Source organism: Vombatus ursinus, unplaced genomic scaffold (assembly GCF_900497805.2).
Source record: "Vombatus ursinus unplaced genomic scaffold, bare-nosed wombat genome assembly UNPS02014858.1, whole genome shotgun sequence".
Lineage (NCBI taxonomy): Eukaryota > Metazoa > Chordata > Mammalia > Diprotodontia > Vombatidae > Vombatus > Vombatus ursinus.
In genome coordinates, this window is record NW_020954636.1 from 859406 (window position 1) to 867368 (window position 7963).

The 7963-nt window shown below is 41.5% G+C and overlaps 1 pseudogene; it reads left to right on the forward strand.

Annotated features, from left to right (window-relative positions):
* The first annotated feature begins 4148 nt into the window (after nucleotides 1–4148).
* The window catches only part of LOC114027294, a 4591-nt pseudogene continuing 776 nt past the window's right edge, over nucleotides 4149–7963 (forward strand).

A 7963-nucleotide genomic window follows, 5' to 3' on the forward strand; every position in this document is an offset into this window, starting at 1 on the left:
ATACTTTTGATTACATTAAATTGAAAAGTTTTTGTACAAACAAAGCCAATGCAACTAAAATTAGAAGGGAAGCAGAAAACTGGGAAAGAATTTTTACGAGTGTCTCTGATAAGGGCCTCATTTCCAAAATATATAAAGAACTAAGTCACATTTATAAAAATACAAGTCATTCCCCAATTGATAAATGGTCAAAGGATATGAACAGGCAGTTTTCAGATGAAGAAATTAAAGCTATCTCTAGTCATATGAAAAAATGCTTTAAATCACTTTTCATTAGAGAAATGCAAATCAAAACAACTCTGAGGTACCACATCACACCTATCAGATTGGCCAACATGACAAAACAGGAAAATCATAAATGTTGGAGAAGATGTGGGAAAATTGGAACACTAATGCATTGTTGGTGGAGTTGTGAACTGATCCAACCATTCTGGAGAACAATTTGGAATTATGCCCAAAGGACTATAAAAATGTGCATACCCTTTGACCCAGCAATACCACTTCTAGGGCTGTATCCCAAAGAGATCATACAAATGGGAAAAGGACCCTCATGTACAAAACTATTTATAGCAGCTCTTTCTGTGATGGCAAAGAATTGGAAGTTGAGGGGATGCCCATCAGTTGGGGAATGGCTGAACAAGTTATGGTATATGAATGTAATGGAATACTATTATTCCATAAGAAATGATGAGCAGGTGGACTTCAGAAAAACCTGGAAAGACTTGTATGGACTGATGCTGAGTGAAGGGAGCAGAACCAGGAGAACATTGTACACAATAACAGCCATGTTGTACAATGACTAACTTTGATAGACTTAACTCTTCTCAGCAATGCAAGGATCTAAGAAATCTCCAAAAGTCTCATAATGGAAAATGCTATCTACATCTAGAGAAAGAACTATGGAGTTTGAATGAAGATCAAAGCATGCTATTTGCTCTTTTTTTTCTTCTGTTTTGTTTTGTTTCTTCTTGTAGTTCCTCCTATTGGTTCTAATTCTTTACAACACGACTAATGTGAAAACATGTTAAATATGGGCTATATATATATACATATATGCTTAATATACATATGTGTAGTGACTATATGAGATAGCATACTATCTTGGGAAAGGAGGTGGAAAGGAAGAGGGAGAAAATTTAAAACTCAAAAGCTTATGGAATTGATTGTTGAAAACTAAAAATAAATTTTTTAAAAAACTATATGAAAAATTAAAAAAAAAGAAAGAAAAGACTGGAAACTGGCACAGCTGCCAGTGATTCAGTCCCCTAGAGCTTGCTCCAGGTGTCCTGGAGCCACCTCTTTGCCTTTGTGGCCCAAACTGTACTCATCTCCCAGCCCAGCACAACATATCCTTACTGTCAACCATCTAGGTTGTCTTTGGCTGGAACTTGTTCCACCTATCTTTTTGTGGGTTCTGCTGCTCTAGAATTTGTTTAGAGTCATTTTTTACAGGTATTTGGAGGGGTTTGAGGAAGAACTCAAGCAAGTCACTGCTTTTACTCTGCCATCTTGGCTCGGCCAAAATTTTATTGAGGTATTAAAAATTATTTTCATTTCTAAAATTTTTGACAGTTATATAATGCTTTACAGTTTATAGGACACTGTATACCTGACTTCATTTGGTTCTTCCTATAACCCTGAAAGCTAGGCAGTTCAAGTAATAGTATCCTTATTTTACAAATGAGGAAACTAAAGCTCAGAGAGGTCAAATGACTTGCCCAAAGTCACATAGCTAGTAAGGGATTAGAACCTTGGCCTTTCCAGTACAGGCCCCTCTTCTGATGTCCAATTCATGGCTATACTAGATTTCAAACAATTCCTTTGTATTTTTCTGTAACTATCATTCTTGCTGCTGGGTACACTGGGGTCTACCTAGGAAGGGCGGTTGGGAGGGTGAATTTTCTTTTGTAGAAATGAAAATATTTCTATACAGTCTTTTCAGAGGCTTTGACATACACCTGTGGTAGTCTCTGCTCAGCTGCATCAGACTCACTCATATTTCTATAAATCTCAGCTGTAGGGATCGGCTGTCATAGTCCTTTCCAATTCTCACAAACTATCTGAAACCTCTTTCAAAATACCTCTAATGCTTTCTCATTATTTGATCTCTGGCTCAGAAACAACTGTTATGATCTTCAAACCCTTTCCACGGGGAAATAAAGTTGAAATTGTGAAGAATTTGCTGTGAATATAAAGCAATGAATTCAGACTTTCCAAATTTACTTTCAAAACCTAAGGCTTCTTTAACATATTTACTTAAATTCATCTAAGAAGTGAAGAAACCTACTAACATTCAAAAGCTACCTTAGAGTTTTAGAGTGCAAAGAAAAGGATCTCATTTCTTAAGTTGGGAAACTGGGACCCAGAAAGGTTAAGTGATTTGCTGTACAAAATCATGGCAGTCAGGACTAGAAACCACTTTTTTGACTCCTAATCTTTTATTCTCTCCATGGCAAGGCACTTCCAAGATGCTTGATCTTTATTCTTTTGAAGGTTACCAGCTGTTTGAGTGGAGATATTTTAGTCATGAGTTACCATGCTTAACAAAGAACAGAACAAAACAAAATGGGGGAGATTTTTTATTTGTTTTTTTAGCCTTCCTAAATGAATGTTGGTTTCTTTAAGCAATATCATTTATTTCACTATTCTGGATCCCTTTTTCAAATCAAATCATGTACTTTGAGCACCAGCCAATGCTAAGCCCAGGGATTTGGAGCCTATGACTCAGAAGGCAGCTTTGTGGCCATCTCTGTGCCATCCAGGCTCCACCTCTCCATGGAACTCAAGTTCTCATCCCTGTAATGGGGGCTGTCTGGTGAGCATTCACTTTGTCTTACCTAGACCCAAATCCACCAAGTGACCTGTCAGACATCTTCATGAACACCTCCTATTTCCTTCCTCTCCCCTTCCCCTACTTGCCTAGCTCTGAGAACAGCAATCAAATCAAAATGACCATTTCTAGAAAGAAGTCAATCTACTCAAGTCCCACTTACTCAAAGTAGTGATCATGTTCTCAGTATTCTCTGCCTGCTCAAATTATTTTAGATTTATATTATTTATATTTGTATTTACTTCTTTATTTACATGCTGCACTACTAGTCCTTCAAAGTAGATACCATTTTTCCTTTTTGTCTTTAAATTCCCAGCACCTAGTATAGTATTTTGCCCATAGCAACCTACTGGATATAAGGAAGGGGTAGAGAGTACTGCTGCCCCCCAAAAAGAAAAGGAGCCGCCCTCCCCCAAGCTATCCCAGCGTGACCCCTTATCTCCCCAGAGGCACCAACAGGTCGAGCCAGCCAAGGAAGCCAGAGCTCTTCTACAATTTGATATCCCCCTATTCCTGGCTAGTCCTAAAGGGCATACTCCTCCAGTAATAAATTTGAATTGAAAAATGAATTAAATTGGATCGAAGCAGGAGTCTTCTTCCTGTTCTGGTAAAACTTCAATTCAATACAATAAATATTTATTAAGCACCAATCATGTGCTAAGCACTGGGAATAGAAAAAGAAGCAAAAGTCAGTCCTTGTTCTCAAGGAGCTTACAGTCCAATGGGGGCGACATTTTTTAAAAATATATTTACATTTATATATTTTATATATATACATATACATGTATATCTTCATAGATACATATATAACTAGACATCAAATTTATACTGTTACAATGGTTCCAACTTATGAGTCCAGAGCCTGTGGATGATTTTGAGAACATAAACACACTAATCCATATCGTTGTGATATTCATTTAGCTACAGCGATATGCAGGAGGAATCACCGTAATAAGGCAACACCGGAATCCACGGGATAAATGACGTCACACAAAGGTGGCACTGTTTTTCCGATGCACCTTAGGGCGGTAGAAGAGGCTCCACCGTCCCTTAGCTAAGGCAGAGCCCAGAAGCAGCGCCGCCGCCCCCCCCACCCCCGTCCCCCCGCACATCTGGCCAGCAGGTAAACTTCCGGCCGAGGCCCCGCGGGCGGCCGCACCAAGGCAGTACGAGCCCAGGGAAGGGCCGGCGGGGCTACTCCTCCCGGGCTTCAGTCTCCAGGCTCGGGCGCGCTCCTTCTCCCAACCAGGTCGCCCAGCTCCAGGGGCGGATCCCACCAGGAGCCTATTGGGTGGAAGGAGGGGTAGAGAGCACCGCTGCCCCGCCCCTCCCGCTCCTAAAAGGAAAAGAGCTTGGCCCCACCCCCACCCATTGAGACCCCTGGTCTGCCTAGAGCCACCACCATGCTAAGCCTGCCGAGGAAGCTGGAGCTCTTCTACGATGTGCTGTCCCCCTATTCTTGGCTAGGCTTCGAGGTGACGCTCCGCCGCGGCGCAGGGAAAGGGGACGTGGAGGAGGGGGCTTAGGGCCGAGGAAGAGGGGGCACCGGGGCAACTCTGAATCTCCCAGCTGCTGAGAAGCCTGGGTTTGTGATGAGGAGATGGAAAAAGGGAGGTTGGGGCTGAGAGGTGATGAGGAGAAAAGCAGTGAGGCTGCTGTCTCTAGCTCCTACTCTGAAATAAAAAGAAAAAGAAAAGAAAACCGGAAATCGTGGTTCCCACCCCCCCCCACTCCCTTTGCCTGCCTTTATCTCAAGTTGACCCACTGTCTTCATAGACAGATAGCAGCCTCCTCCTTCCTACAATGCCACTCAGCCATCAGAAGGACAGTCCCAACCTCCCTTGATCTCTTGGGAACAACTCAGGGGAATGATGGAAGGAAAGAGTCAGTCCCTGGCCAGGAGAGAAGATTGGTTCCCAGGCCCCTGGATGGCATGTGGCCTGACTTGGATAAGCTCACAAAGACCAAAATAGACTGTGCCATCTTTAACCAAAGATCTCCATCCCTGCCCCAGGTGGCCATGCCAGGGGCCAGGGATTAGGAGTACTCCTGTTTCAAATGCTCCCTGCACATGTCCTAAAAGCCCACACACAGCTCACAGTGGTTTTGGTCTCCCCTAGCAGGTCCTGTGTCGCTATCAGAACATCTGGAACATCAGCCTGAAGCTGCGTCCAAGTTTCCTAGTAGGGATAATGAAGGACAGTGGTATGGAGGAATACCAAGGGAAAGTGTGTGGTGGTCAGAGAATCTGAGTGCCCACAAAGGTGTTGTTAAGAAAAGGGGGGGTGGGGTCAGACCAAAGGATCTGGGCCCTGTGGCTTTCTTATGTTTCTGGCCTCAGCTAAAAAATGTCTCTCCCCAGAATCTTCAGTGGCCTACTAGAATGAAAATTCCTTGACAACACAAAGTTATTTCTTCTTGTATCTTCACAGATTCAAGCGTTATCTTGCACAAAAGAGCTATTTAATAAATGTTTGTAGAATTGAATTAAATAACTTACCTGTAGGGAACCTACGACCTCTTTTAGTACTTTGAAAAAAGAAATACCTGATGGATGAACTCCAGCAGTTCGCAGAATTTTACCAAGTTCACCTTGTGATTCCCAAAGATCATCGAGGAGTGATCATAGACAAAGGTGGACACCTTGTGTGTTTCCGTGGGTGGATGGAGGGAAGGAAAGGAATGAAGATGGAGCATGACAGGGCAATGGGCTAGGAGAAAGAAATAGTGGGCCAAAGAAGAGACTTGAGTGGCTAGGGCTTAGCAAGATGGGCATTAGGGGATACTGAGAGGTAAAAAGAACATGTTCTAAGTATGGGAAGAACTTAAACAGATCATTATAGAAAACTAGAAGGGAAAGGGAAATAATAGAAATATGAATATATAAGGGATAGCTGACAATAAGAAAACTTGATTCCAGTGAACCCAGAGGCTAGAGATAGTAACCAATGGAAAAATAGAAAAGTCAATTTTATATATTATACATATAATATTAGAACAATATAATCATTACAATATGATAATGACACCACAGAATATAATTATAGAATATACATCACATGTATATGTGAGTATGTATATGTGTATATATATATATATATATATATATGAAAGAGAAAATAATGTCATAGGAGAAGCATTAGTATGTTATAGCAAACTGGCTTCTGAACTGGAAGTCTGGAGGGACCTGGGTTCAAATTCTTCCTCTTTACACTTAATACATGTTGTGACCATGAAAAAGTCACTTAACCTCTCTCTAACCTCCAGTTTCTTCATCTGTAAAATGGTGGTGATAATATCTAGAATCCTACCCCATAGTGTTGTTGTGAGATTAAAATGTAGTAATGAACTTTGGAAACCTCACAGTGCTGTATAAATCTGTTATTATTTTTATTATTATTATTCACTTTCCACACATCTGTGGCTTCTTTCCTCCAGGGAGCCTGGATGCCATGCGATTCCTCAGTTCTGTCGAAATGGAGAAGCCTGAGATGTTGGAGAAAGTGTCTAGGGAGCTGTGGATGTGCGTCTGGTCACGGGTGAGGTGCTCAGAGATTCCACCCAGCTTGCCTCCCCAACTCTTGGGTTCTGTTCTCTAAAATTTCCCTTCTCTAGATGGTAAATAGATCCAATTCTTGTGACTCTGCCTTTATAGTACTCCATCAGATTGATTTACATAGCACCAATATTGTCCCTGTACCTATATCCATAGTCATAAATATCCCCTCAACATCCCCTGTCAACCTTTCTTTTGACTCCCCAACTCTGCATTCTATCCATTACTCCCAGGATGAAGATATCACAGAATCCCAGAGCATCCAAACTGTAAGTATCACAGCTCTGCCCCTATTTCTCCTAACCGAAGTCTGGAGTTGTTAGGGGACCAATGAGGGTCATTTTTCTTAAGTGGAAGATAGCATTGTGTTCTGGGGTGATAAGGCATGTGAGAAGCAGGACACAAATGCCTGAAGGGTAGAGGCCAGGAAGGCTTGGAGGTAGGAGATACCAACAGCAAAATCTCTGCAGAAATCACAGTTGGAATTCATCTGAAAAGACACCCCAATGGCAAAAAGGAGAGAGGCAGTGGAGTATGTAGGAAGACTCAGACAAGGAGAGGGAAGACATCCAGTAGCCCCTTGGAGAAGGGAATGCTCATCATGTTAAAGCCTAAACAACAGATTGTTTTCATTGAAGTGAAGTAAGAAGCCAGTCTTTAACCAGACTGAGTCAAACTCTAGGGTCTATAGAGCTTTAAGGTTTATGAGCACTTTCCTCAAAAAAACTGCAAATGTTATCCCTATTTTCACATGAGGGAACTGTGAGGGAAGCAGTCAAATATCTTGGCCTGAGTTCCATAGCTAGTTAGTGGTAGAAGCAGGATTCAAACCCAGCACCCTGAATCCCAGAAGAGCCTTCTTTTCATTTGGCCACTATTAGCCATTGCTCATGTTTAAGCATTAAAGTGTCTTGATTCTTTCTTGACAGTTCTGGGCTTAGAGCAGAAGGGATCAGGGACTGTAGCAAGGGCTCCCATCTGCTAGACCAGGGTTTATGATAGACCTCCAGGTCAGTTGCTGCTGTCCCTCATTACCTGGCCCTCTTCTCCACCTTTTGACTTTTCTCTAAAGTTTGAGGACCATTGGAATAAGGAGGCAGCAAAGAATGTTAGAAAGAATGGTCCTGAACTAGGAGTTAGGAGACCTCTGTAACTCTGCATCAAAATCTTTAGCTTTGGGCAAGTAATTTTCTTTCTCTAGGCCTTGGTTTCCTTAGCTCTTAAAAGATGGAGCTGAACTAGACATTCTCTCAGGTTTTGAATAGCCCAAAGTCCAGTGGAAGGAAATAGGCATGTTATTAGGATGCTTTCAGAGAGCAAAGCAAGACATAGAAAGCTATTTAGATAGATATGTATATATGTATGTATATGTGTATGTGTATATATGTATACATATACACACATACAGATATATATATATACATATACATATATATGCATCTGGCTCAGGACTAAAGAGTATGTATATATATGTATATGTGTGTGTGTGTGTGTGTGTGTGTGTGTGTATATATATATACACACTTACTGACATACACAAAACACACACACACACACACACACTTTATTTCTGAGGT